At 46.8% G+C, this 12939-nt stretch overlaps 1 protein-coding gene across 2 annotated transcripts in view; it reads left to right on the top strand.

Moving 5' to 3' along the window:
• The first annotated feature begins 9474 nt into the window (after positions 1-9474).
• The window catches only part of LOC120992368 (adenine nucleotide translocase lysine N-methyltransferase-like), a 75489-nt gene continuing 72024 nt past the window's right edge, over positions 9475-12939 (top strand). For both annotated transcript variants that reach the window (XM_040421309.1, XM_040421308.1), the window contains exon 1: positions 9475-9542. The gene's annotated coding sequence lies outside the window, so the exon portion shown is untranslated. The remainder of the gene's footprint in view (positions 9543-12939) is intronic.

The following is a 12939-nucleotide window of genomic DNA, read 5'->3' as shown; positions in this document are numbered from 1 at the left end:
GGGGACCTCACTAATTTCTATGGGAGACATGCTCTGTGACGTGCACAATATAGGAAAAAGTGCCGATATGTCTGGTGGCTGAGACCACGGGAGTATGCACAGGCCGGTACTTTTTCCTTTAGTGTACAAGCACAACCACCGCTGCTGGATGGTCAAAACCCCTGGACATGCGCAGTGTATAATGTGATGGAAAAATGAATCCAGCCAGCAAAGGAGGCAATATGGACAATGAAAATACATTAGTAAGTGGCTTGCATTAACTTTCTCTACATGATAAATGGCATTTGCTGAAGTAGCTACTCCTGCCATAGCAAAAGAATTCGGGTATGTTCACACTCAATATCCGCCACGTATCCCACGGCGGAAACCTCTGCAGCGCCTGCCATGGTTTGTCATTTGAAACTCTACGGTCATACTCTAGATTTACCTCCACTGAGTGAAGCTAAACCACAAGTAGACTCCCGCCCATTTCTGTGTAAGCGCTCCAAGAATAGTCATGACCACTTTTGGCGCGGTCTGGAAAACTGCACGTAAAAAAAATCCTCAACCACATGAACAGTGGCGCGGACTCCCCTTGAAAACAATGGGATGCAGTTTCAGTGCAGAATCCTCGTTAAAAAATTAATTGCAAAAAAAAAATAGATTACACTTACCGGTAATTTCCTTTTCATAAATCCTCCATGACGGCATACCATGACAGATGACCCTCCTCCAACCAGGTAGGGACAGGAAGTTTAAAAGTAGGCCCTCCTCTATCTCACCTTCAGTGTATTTCTGGACCGAAGCCTAGAGAGCCTTATCATTCACCCCACAACCAAAAGCATGTAATATATATATATATATATATATATATATAAAAAATATTTTTGGGGGAGGGGGGTAGGGAATTAATGAAAACGAAATTACCGGTAAGTGTAATCCAGTTTTTCTACTTCATCCTCTACGTCAGCATACCATGAGACGTAACAGATAAAGTAAACTAGGGAGGGACAATAGCCTGCAGCACTTTTCGGCCGAAGGCTAAATCCTGCCCAGAACTAACATCTACCCTGCAGTGTTTGATAAAGGTATGCAGAGATGCCCATGTGGCTGCTCTACAAATTTGTTCAACCGAAGCATCAGCTTTTTCTGCCCATGAAGCTGCCACTGATCTGGTAGAGTGAGCTTTGAGGAAACGCGGTGGATCTTTCCCCAAAGTTTTGTATGCCTCAGAGATGGCGGATTTTACCCATCTAGAAATAGACCCTTTAGTAGCTTTTTCCCCCTTTATTGCCACCCTGGACCTTGATAAAAAGGACTGCCCGTCTCACATCAAGGGAGTGAAATCTACATTCCCCAGAGGATCTGGGATTCTCACAAAAAGAGGGAATGAAGATCTCCTCCTGTCTATGGAATTTGGACATCAGTTTTGGAAGAAAAGAGGTATCCAAGCGGAAAACTATTCAGTCAGGGAAAACCCTGCAAAATGGCTCGATCATTTTTAAAGCCTGGATTTCACTGACTCTACGGGCTGAGGTGATGGCTACCAGAAATACAGCCTTGAGTGTAACCAAACGAAGAGAGGCCTTAGACAGAGGTTCAAAAGGTGATGCTATGAGGCCGGACAGAACTAGATTTAGGTCTCAGGGGGACACTATAGGTCTTAGTGTGGGACAAAGTCTGTCTGCTCCTCTGAGAAACCTGATTATCCACGGATGGTAAGCTATTTTGACATCAAACACAGAGCTTAAGGCTGTGATATGGACTCTTAAAGTGTTGGGACGAAGGCCTTTGCTAAACCCTGCCTGAAGGAACCCCAAAACTATGTGGATGGAAAAAGACAGGGATAACTTAGACTCTAAACACCAGGAAAAAAAATAAAAATAAATCGCTTCCAAACTTTAGAGTAAATTTTCGAAGTGATCTCCTTTCTGCTAGCAGCCATTATGTTTATCACGGAATCTGAAAGACCTTTAGATTTCAGAGTTAACCTCTCAGATTCCAAGCAGCAAGGTGTAAGCTTTCCACATACGGATGGAAAACTGGACCCTGGTTCAGAAAATCGTTCCTCCAAGGTAGAACCCATGGGCTGCTCTCTGACATGATTTTTAGTAACGGAAACCAGGCCTTTTTTGGCCAAAGGAGAGAAATCAAGATCACCCGGGCATTTTCCTCACAAATTTTCCTCAACACCCTTGGGATTAGCGGAAGGGGAGGAAACGCATAGCCTAGGGAGAAGTTCCTTGTCTGCGAGAGGGCATCCACTCCTACATTCCCATCTCTTGGGTCTAGGGAAAATAATCTCTGAAGTTTTGCGTTTAGATGGTTCGCAAACAGATCTATCTGAGGAAATCCCCATTTCATGCAGATCTGATGGAACACTTCCTGGTGTAAGCTCTATTCTCCTGACAGCAGCTGAATCCTGCTGAGAAAATCCGCTTTTGAGTTCAAATGCCCCTTTAGATGAACCGCTGACAGGGACCTCAGATGTGTTTCTACCCAGGAAAAAATATTTTCCGATATCTGACTTAGAACTCTGCTTCTTGTACCCCCCTGTCGATTTAGATAAGTAACAACCAAGGTGTTGTCTGACCTGAACGTCTTTGCCCGAAAGTAGATCCGACCAGATTTTTATAGTGCCTCCCAGACAGCCCAGAGCTCTTTTTGATTTGAGGTGAAGTCGTTCTGAAGGGCAGGCCACTGATCTTGAACAGAGAATTGCAGGCAGTGAGCACCCAAGCTTCAAAGACTCGTAACCGTAGTTACAACTACTAGGTCTTTGGAGATCCAAGGAACTCCTTTCCGTAGGTGGACAGGATTCAGCCACCAAAGCAAGGAGTCCTTTACACAATAGGGAATGGCAATATTTGACTCCAGGGAGTTCTGATCCCCGTCCCAGCTTTTCAGCAACCAATCCCGGAAAATGAGGGTGTGGAACTGAGCCCACATAACGGCAGAGATGCACGCTGTCAGTGACCCCAGTAAGGACATGGCCTCTCTGATTGGGCAGAATGGGAGTTTCAGGAAACTCGATACTTTGGAAATTAGAAAAACTTTTCTATTTGGTGGAATCCAGCAACACCTGCAGAAACTTTATCTGCTAAGAGGGAACTGGATTTGATTTTTCCCAGTTTATTATCCACCCCAGCTGGTAAAGTAGTTAACAGGACAGAAACAGGTTTTGTTCCAATAGTGCTGCAGAGTTTCCGATTATTAGCAAATCGTCCAAATACGGAACAATGATTATATTCTGCATTCTTAAATGGGCGACAACCTCTATCATTAATTTTGCGAACACACGGGGTGCTGACGTTATTCCGAAGGGGAGGACTTGAAATTGGAAATGATGGAGCATTTCCCTCCCCCCAGGAACACCGCCATTCTTAAATATTTCTGATCTGCATAACAGACTAGAATATGGTAATAGGCGTCTCTCAGGTCTAGAGACGCCATAAAGTCCCTTTCTTTTTAGAAGATTCAATGTGGTAGGAATGGTTTCCATCTTGAATTTCTGATACTTGATGAATTTGTTTAACTTTTTTAGATTTATTATGAGGCGGTATTTTCCACAGTTTTTTTTTTTACGAGAAAATCTGTGGAATAGAAACCAGTTTCCTTTTGTCTTGAGGGACCGGAGCGATTGCGCTTAGATCTAAAAGCTCCCTTATGCTTTTTTCTAACCCGTTTTGAAGAAGAGAGGATTTTTGAACTGGAGTTATCTGAAATACATTTAGTGGAGGGGGCGGCTGAAGGAAATCCCATAACCTGATTTTACCATGTCTAAAACCCAGGAATTCCAAGTTAGTTTTTTCCCAATCGCCGAAAAAAAGCTTACTGCGTATTTGGTGTCATTGCTTGGAAGACTCAGTGGTTTTGGTGTTGAACAGAAACCCTCTACTTTTCTGGGCTTCTGGTTCTTATTTTTGTCAGTTTTCTTGGATTGCAAGAAACTTCCCCTTCTATATTTACGAAAAGGAAATTTCCTCTTTTCCAAGGGAAAACATTTTTTAGTATCTGAGGCTTTTTCCAGGATTTTTTTTCAAGATCCTGACCAAACAGCATCTCGCCATGGAATGGGATGTTACATAATTTTATTTTAGATGACAAATCTCCTGCCCAAGATTTCAGCCAGAGAGCTCTCCTAGCTGAAACTGTTAGTGCTGTAGGATCTAGCGGTCATCCTGACCGACTCAGTAGTGGCATCCAATATAAAATCAACAACTTTAATGAGTAACGGAAAAGAGTCTTTAAAGAGGGCCTTTCATCAGTTTTGACATAGGCTAATAGGGCGGCCCCCACTGATGCCATGGGTGGTTTTTTTTTTTCAAACACCCCCCCCCCCCTTCGTCCACTGTGGTCCCCCACTATTTTGGCGCGCTGTATTGTAATGAGCTGTAACTTCGCAACGGGGCGGGGATGCAGTCTTCTGCTGTGGGCGTCTCCTTCTCCCTGGCAGTGAGCGGTCCACTCTGATTGGATCGCGCTCACAGCCAGGGAGAAGGAGACGCCCACCGCAGAAGACTGCGTCTCCGCCCCGTTGCGAAGTTACAGCTCATTACAATATAGCGCGGCAAAAAAAAAAAAAAAACACCCATGGCATCAGTGGGGGCCACCCTACAAGATAATACTGATGAAAGGTCCTCTTTAAACGAATCAAAGGGGGTATTATCCTTCCTTGGCACAACCATTTTTTTTAAAGATCTGGCTACCAAAGTAGGAGCCAGATTTGGTTTAAACAATGCCGCATCCTGGGATCTTTTAAGGCATGCGTCCACCTTCTTATCCATGGGATCCTTCAGTGAACACATATACTCAAAGGGAAGTGCACTAGAGCTTTTATCTAGCTTTGTAAGGGAAACGTCCACTTTAGGGCATTGGGTTAGTAACGTCTCGTCCTCATCACTGCGGAATCTACGTCTAATAGTTTTCGGAATAAAAAGTTTCCTATCCGGAACTTTCCATTTACGTTTTATCAAAGCATGCAGGTTTTTGTGAACAGGAAAAACCTTTATTTTCTTTTGTTCTAAGCTACTAAACATCTCGTCATGTATAGATCTATGTATATTTTCGTCTGAAAGATTCATAGTGGTTCTGACGGCTTTAATAAGCTCTCTGATGTCCTCAGAAAAAACGAATAGCCTTTAAACTTAGAGTTGGATCCGGATGAATCGTCCAAGTCAACTGACTCTACCTCCGAATCTGAGGAGTCAGAAATCACTATTTTGGGAGAGGGCTCAGACCACATTTCTTGTTTATTGACTTCCCCAAGTTCATCCTTAAAGGGTTTCTATCACTTTGTTTCACCTATTTAGCTTTCAGACACTAGCGATCCGCTAGTGTCTGCTTTATCTAACCATCCTAATATAAGAGCTTATTGTCCTGCCGTTTAGCTAAAAAAATAACTTATATAGATATGCAAATGAGCCTCTAGGTGCTATGGGGGCGTGATTAGCACCTAGAGGCTCCGTCTACCTTAACAAACTGCCGCCGCCCAGCGCGTCCCTCCAGCCCGCCCATCTCCAGCTGAAGCGATCCTCTCCGTGCGCGTCTCTGTTCTGCGCATGCGCAGTGAATGTCTGATCGCTTCCCTGCTCAGACATCTCCACTGCGCCTGTTCCTCGGAGCACTATGACGTCATCGGCGCAGGCGCAGTGGAGATGTCTGAGCAGGGAAGCGATCAGATATTCACTGCGCATGCGCCGAATACGAGGAGCATCGCATTCCGGAGGAGATGGGCGGGCTGGAGGGACGCGCTGGACGGCGGCAGTTTGTTAAGGTAGACGGAGCCTCTAGGTGCTAATCACGCCCCCATAGCACCTAGAGGCTCATTTGCATATCTATATAAGTTATTTTTTTAGCTAAACGGCAGGACAATAAGCTCTTATATTAGGATGGTTAGATAAAGCAGACACTAGCGGATCGCTAGTGTCTGAAAGCTAAATAGGTGAAACGAAGTGATAGAAACCCTTTAAAGGGATTCTGTCACCAGGTTTCACCCCTGTCAGCTAAACATATGCTGATGTTCAGGGCCTCATCAGGATTCCTAATGTGGGCTTCTAAATGTGATCCGTAGCCTTATTTTGCTAAAAAACAGGTTTTACTAACCTGTCACTCAAAGAAATAAGGTGCCCAAGGGGATGTCAGGGGATGTAAGGTGCCCGCCGCACGCACCGCCGTTCGCGCCCAGCGCCACCTTTCCAGACTTCTGCACCGCCTCCTAATCCTCTGTGCCGCCTCTCGCTCTCCCTCCCTCCCCCCTCCTCCTGCTGCTGTAAGATATCGCGCGTGCGCAGAGGGCTCTGAGAGGCTGGCGCCAGAGTGCAGGTCATACTTGGGTTGAGCGAAGTGCTGGCGCATGCGCACTTCGCTTCAAGAAGCCAAATCGAGAAGTCCGCACGGGGGCATCAGGCAGAGCCCTGTGCGCACGCGCGAGATCTTAGAGATTTTCTTTACCTCCACCCAGCACTGCCCCCTGAGTGGTCCCATAACAAATGCCATGAGAGATGGCCTCTCCCCACCTGGAGGGAAAGGAAGACACTGAAGGTGAGATGGAGGAGGGCCTACTTTTAAACTTCCTGTCCCTACCTGGTTGGAGGAGGGTCATCTCTCATGGTATGAAATAGAAAATGTCCACTTTTCCTGTGCATTTGCTGTAGAATCCACTGCACGCACACAATCAATGCATGTGGCTCCCGCCGCAGTTACTGCACAGAATCTGCTTTACGAAGCAACGTTGATTTTTTTCTTCTACGTGGAAATCTGCCTCAACTGATTTGAATGAGAATCTGCAATGTAGTTCATATGATGTGGATTCCCACGGAAATCAAAGGGAGGTTGATTTCACTGCCAAAATCCATGTGAAAATTCTGCCGTGTGAACATACCCTAAGGGGTGAAGGCTGCAGTAAATGCTCTATAAAAAAAAAAATTCAACCACGACTCACCTCGTAAATCCCCCCTGCTCCAGCACCAGTAAAACGCTACACGTCATCGCTGTTTCTGGAGCGATGACATGTGTACATCCACATGACTCCTGCAGCCAGACACCAGCCTCGGACTGTGGTAAGCTGCAAGGACCCCCATAGCATTGGCACAGGTTTTTTTTTAAATTTTTAAATTTTTATATTTTTCCTGCAGCTACTTTACAAACTCTGTAAGCTACAGAAAAATCCAGAGAATTGCTTGCCGTGGCCCTGTACCATCAGTAAAGTTTCCATATGTCATAAGGAAGTATCAAAAGTTTTAGATTGGTGGCGGTCTGAGCGCCGAGACCCCCGCCGATCTCTAGGACGAGGGGAGAGAAGCTCTCACGTAGCCCACTCTCTCTCCTCGCTGCACGAGACGGTTCCATAGACTTTCTATTGAGTCCATCCCGTTTCCTGCCATGCAACGAGAAGAGAGAACACACAAAGCGCACGCTTCTCTCACCTCGTTCTAGAGATCTGTGGGGTCTCGGAGCTCAGACCCCCACAGACCTAAACTTTTGATATGTCCCTATGACATATCAAAAGTACAGTGCCACTTTACAGGGGTCCTAAGAATGACGGCTCATACACACGACCGTGCCGTGTTTTGTGGTCCACAAATTACAGATCCGCAAAACGCGGATGCTGCCTGTGTGCGTTCCGGAACAGAGCAGGGGATGCGAACACACATGGTATATTGTAGCCCTATTGAAATGAATGGGTCTGCGCCCGTTGCGCAAAATTGCGGAACGGATGCGGACCCATTCATACGATCGTGTGAATGAGTCACAGAAAATAATGCACTATAATAATAGATGCAAGCATAACATATGGACTAAGCCCTCACTCTACTGATAAAATCTGAGACACTTGGTCAATACATTTTGATCAAAACACATCTGTGCCCACCTACCAAGCGACAAGGTGGTCTCGGTTCAGGCGGGTCCTACGCTAAACCTGCCTATGCCGTTATGCATCTATAGTCAGGAGCGCAGACCCCGCACATATAGTGTGTTGCTCCTGGTTACCTCCATGTGCAGCAGCAACCGGTGGGAGAAGGCGCACACACACCTATACGTACCACCAGTGATGGTCAGTTCGCCAGTGAACACATGCGGGCTGCCATCTTTAGTAAGGTAGACTCACCCGTCCGGCGATGTACAGGTAAGCCCTTACCTGTGCCTGTGCCGGGAGCCGGTCTGAAATCAAATGCGGTCACCAGGAGCAGGCAGTTCCGAGAACAGCTGCCGGGGGCCTTCATTGGGCTGTTCTCGGAACTGCCTGCTCCCGGTGACTGCATTTCATTTCAGACCGGCTCCCGGCACAGGCACAGGTAAGGGCTTACCTGTGCATCGCCGGACGGGTGAGTCTACCTTACTAAAGATGGCAGCCCGCATGTGTTCGCTGGCGAACTGACCATCACGGTGTAACACCTTCAGCAGAACATAACTGTATGACTTGTATCTCCCTGCCTGCCGCCGTTCCCTCAAAATAAATAGACTTTTATAATATGCTAATGAGCCTCTAGGTGGGGCGTTGCTGCAGCACCTAGAGGCTCCGTCCTCTCACCCTTTGGCACGCCCATGTCCAGTTGATTGACATCCTAGTTCTCCTCTGTGCCCCTTAAATCCTGCGTCTGCGCGGTCCTGTTTAGTATTTGGCGCAGGCGCAGTGAATGAAGGACGCTCTCCTGCTGTCGGCTTCACTCACTGTGCCGAATACTAAAGTGGACGTCGCAGACGCAGGATTTTACGGGCAGAGGAGAACTAGGACGTCAATCAACTGGACGAGGGCGTGCCAAAGGGTGAGAAGACGGAGCCTCTAGGTGCTGCAGCAACGCCCCACTAGCACCTAGAGGCTCATTAGCATATTATACCAGTCTTTATTTTGAGGGAACGGCAGCAGACAGGGAGATATAAGTCATGCAGTTATGTTCTGCGGACATTAGCACATCGCTAATGTCAGCCAGATACATAACGATTTTTCTGATGGTTGGCTATTAACATATTGTATTAGTTTGTTTTCTGGCTGTGCACCTGCGGCTATGTAGCACGTTATATTATACTCATTACCACAGATGTAGCCATTCCCTTGCGGTTCCTTCAACCCCACGTGACTGTGGCATGTCACGTGACCTCTCCAGGTCCTTACAGCGCATGGAGCTTACACACCACTGAGAATTCTGCCCGCTGTGCTGCTGATGCTGGGTTATAGGTTAAGGGAGCAGAGTCTCTGCTCTCACATGATTGGAAGCTTCAGCGCCACCCGCGACTGCTCTTTAGCACTTCCGACGTCCTGCAACAACAGGAAATTAGGAAGACGCCATCTTAACTGTGGGAAAAAAAAAATTAAGCCCTTTCTCCCCTGGCCAAACACTTTAATACCAGTTCTGGCACATGGCTCTTGTCAGGCCGAGACAAGGACATCTTTCCTTGTCAATTCTTGCAGGTACCGTCGTTATCGGACGCTGCAAAGTGCTGAACCAGCAGTGACCTGTTCTGCTCGCCCCCTGGTGGTGGCTTTGGTGTAATGCGACAACAGGCAGTGATTAGAGCAGCGGGTCTGATAGTTGCAGGTGTAAGTAGTGCAGTGTGTGAAGGTAAGTGCTGGCCCACAGGAGCACCCTAGAGATAACGCAGACCTCCTGAGTGCCCTAGTGAGTAGGGAAGAGTTAATATGCTGCATTTACTGTTAATTGCGTATATTTCTGCTTATTCAGCTTCTCTATACGGTATTATCACACTATTACAAACACATGGAGCTGACAACCATGAAGAATCTGTTATCAGGTCTGGGGAAGATGGAGAATATTTATAACTTGCAGCGTTGTGTAAGAGCGCGTTCACATGTAGCATCACCTGCTCTCCAGTTTTACTGATTTGGGTGGTACACCACAGGTTGGCTCTGTCTGTCATGTCCACATGTAGTCTATGATCCCTGCACAGACCTGAGGGGCTCTATGGTGGAGTCCTACCTCACGGCTGCGGGAAAATGTAAAGGGGGCAACACGAGTGCAGTTTTTCTTTACGTTAAAGAGAACCTGTCACCTCTCCTGACACGTCTGTTTTAGTAACTACCATATTTATCGCCCTATAAGACGCACCTAGGTTTTAGAGAAGTACAAGAAAAAAACCTCAGATCAGACCCCCATGTGAATGACACCCAATCAGACTTCAGATAAAAGCCCCAATATAAATAAGACCCCCCCCCCCCCCCATGCCTTAGATTAGCCTCATATCACATAAAATAAAAAAATATCAACTCGCCCAATATTAGTATTCATCCCATAAAATGCAGTGACATGAAAAGAAAGTGCGTCTTATGGGACAAAAAATACAGTACTTGCATTCTCCATGTAATAAAAATTCTGGAGCATCTCTTCCTGTGACTCTGTGCTGTACCATTCCTTTATTATTCCTGCTAGAAGTTTACAAATAAATTGCCAGCAGTCTGCAGTAAAGGGACTGCTGGGTGTTACCAATAGATGTGTCTGTCTAATGTTTTGCTGGTGTCAGACTGTGCAGGGACGGCACTGCATTATTCCTGCACCAAGCCGCTGAAGGCGAGGGGTCGCACGTTTAATGGTGGATGATGCCTTTATAGTTGAAATTGGTATGTGCTTCTGTCTTCCCAGGACAGCACCCAAAATCTGGGGTGTTCCTGCTGGAATGGTTGGCAGGCATGGTCTGAATGACTGTGGGACAGCGGCCATCAGGTACTGTGGCTGGCATTAATTAAAGGCAGTGTCCCCACGAAGACGCAGAGCAGTCTGCAGGCGGCATGTGATGGAGCAGCTGAACAGATATATCGTTTTGTGGGAAAAGATTCACTAAAACGCAGCTTTTTCTGAACTTAAAGGGGTTATCCAGGTAAAGATAATAATGACCTGTCATCAGGAGTCCTGGCACCCCCACCAATCAGCTGTACCACGATACCTGGAGCTCTGGTGAGCAAAGCCGACCTCCAACAGCTTTCCAAATAGAGCATCGTACATTGTAGAGCAGCTCTGCTTGCTATTGCAGCCCAGGCCCATTCACTTCAATGGGGTAGAGCTGCACCTAGGCCATGTGACCAATGTACGGAGACGTCACGTGGCCTAGGAAGAGGCTGCGGCGCTCACGGAACGCCAGCTTCTTCTAACAGCTGATCGGTGGGGGTCCCGCGTGTCTGACCCTCACTGGTCTGATATTGATGACCTATCCCGAGGACAGGTCATTAGCACAATTAGTAACCCCTTTAAAGGGAACCTGTCACCGGGATTTTGGGTATAGAGCTGAGGACATGGGTTTCTAAATGGCCGCTAGCACATCCGCAATATCCAGTCCTCATAGCTCTGTGTGCTTTTATTGTGTAAAAAAACCGATTTGATACATATGCAAATTAACCTGAGATGAGTCCTGTCCCTGACACATCTCACATACAGGACTCATCTCAGGTTAATTTGCATATGTATCAAATCGTTTTTTTACACAATAAAAGCACACAGAGCTATGGGGACTGGGTATTGCGGATGTGCTAGCGGCCATCTAGCAACCCATGTCCTCAGCTCTATACACAAAATCCCGGTGACAGGTTCCCTTTAAAGAGGACCCTTCACTAGATTAAAAAATCTAAACTAAGTATACAGACATGGAGAGCGGCGCCCAGGGATCCCCCTGCACTTACTGTTATCTCCGGGCGCCGCTCCGTTCGCCCGGTATAGCCTCTGGTATCTTCACATGTTAGGCTCCACCCAGGGGAACCTGACGCCGTCTCTTTCTCCCATGCTGTAGCGCTGGCCAATCGCAGCGCTCAGCTCATAGCCTGAGAGGTTTTTTTCTCTCAGGTTATGAGCTGAGCGCTGCGATTGGCCAGCGCTACAGCATGGGAGAAAGAGACGCCGACAGGTTCCCCTGGGTGGAGCCTAACTATGAAGATACCGGAGGCTATACCGGGAGAACGGAGCGGCGCCTGGAGATAACAGTAAGTGCAGGGGGATCCCTGGGCGCCGCTCTCCATGTCTGTATACTTAGTTTAGATTTTTTAATCTAGTGAAAGGTCCACCGCGTGTACAGCTATCAGTGACTGACCGCTATCTCTGTATACACACTTAAGGCCTAGTTTACACCTCACTGTTTTGGTCAGTGATTGTGAGCCAAAACCAGGAGTGGAGGCTACACAGAGATTTGCTCCTTTTCTGTGTTTTTGACCAGTACCTGGTTTTGGTTCACAATCATTGATGGAACACTGACGGTGTGAACCAGGCTTTGACACAGTCAGTGTTTGTTCAGTATTTTATCAGTGATTTCCATCAGTGATTGTGAACTAAAACCTGGAGATGAGGCTGCACAGAGATGAGGTATAATGGCAAGATTTGCACCTGTTCGTGTTTTTGACCCGCACCTGGTTTTAGCTTACAATCGCTGATGGAAATCACTGATCAAACACTGACTGTGTGAAGGTGGCCTTAGGCTGGGTTTAAATGTGATTGAAAATCCAGCGCAAAAATCAGCATTTTTTTTTTTTTACGCAGCGTGTGAATGAGCATTCAGAAATTCTTATCCACTTTTCTGGTACTGTACAGCGCTGTAGTTTATCGCGCGCAAATCCTCAGCTAATCAGTCACGTGTGATCATGGCCTTACACAGAATGCTGCCAGTCATTGGTAACACCTCCCCCGTGTACTGCTGAGATCAGAAATAGCAGAGTCTTTTCCTAGTCTGCTCAGCTCCTCCTGCTCTATAACATGCTGCCTGCAGATTGCACTGCATTTTGTGGTGACAGGTCCTCTTTTAAAGGGGTTGTCCGGGATCAAGACTTTTTTTTAAAACCAGTTAAATCACTATTAATAGCGGTTTGAAGGTCCCCCCAGATGTTTTTAGGTATTTTTACACTTCAGCAGGGCTCCTACAGTCCCCCACTGATTGTTTACCTCTCTGTTTGTGTGCGGTAACTTCCTGTCTTGATGCTTTCTGGGTCCCAGCGCAGCATCGCGTTGTTTCGAGTGTGTGCCGGCT

This window comes from Bufo bufo, chromosome 2 (genome assembly GCF_905171765.1).
Source record: "Bufo bufo chromosome 2, aBufBuf1.1, whole genome shotgun sequence".
Lineage (NCBI taxonomy): Eukaryota > Metazoa > Chordata > Amphibia > Anura > Bufonidae > Bufo > Bufo bufo.
The sequence above is the reverse complement of the archived record's forward strand: the minus strand, read 5'-3'. Positions and strand labels throughout refer to the sequence as shown.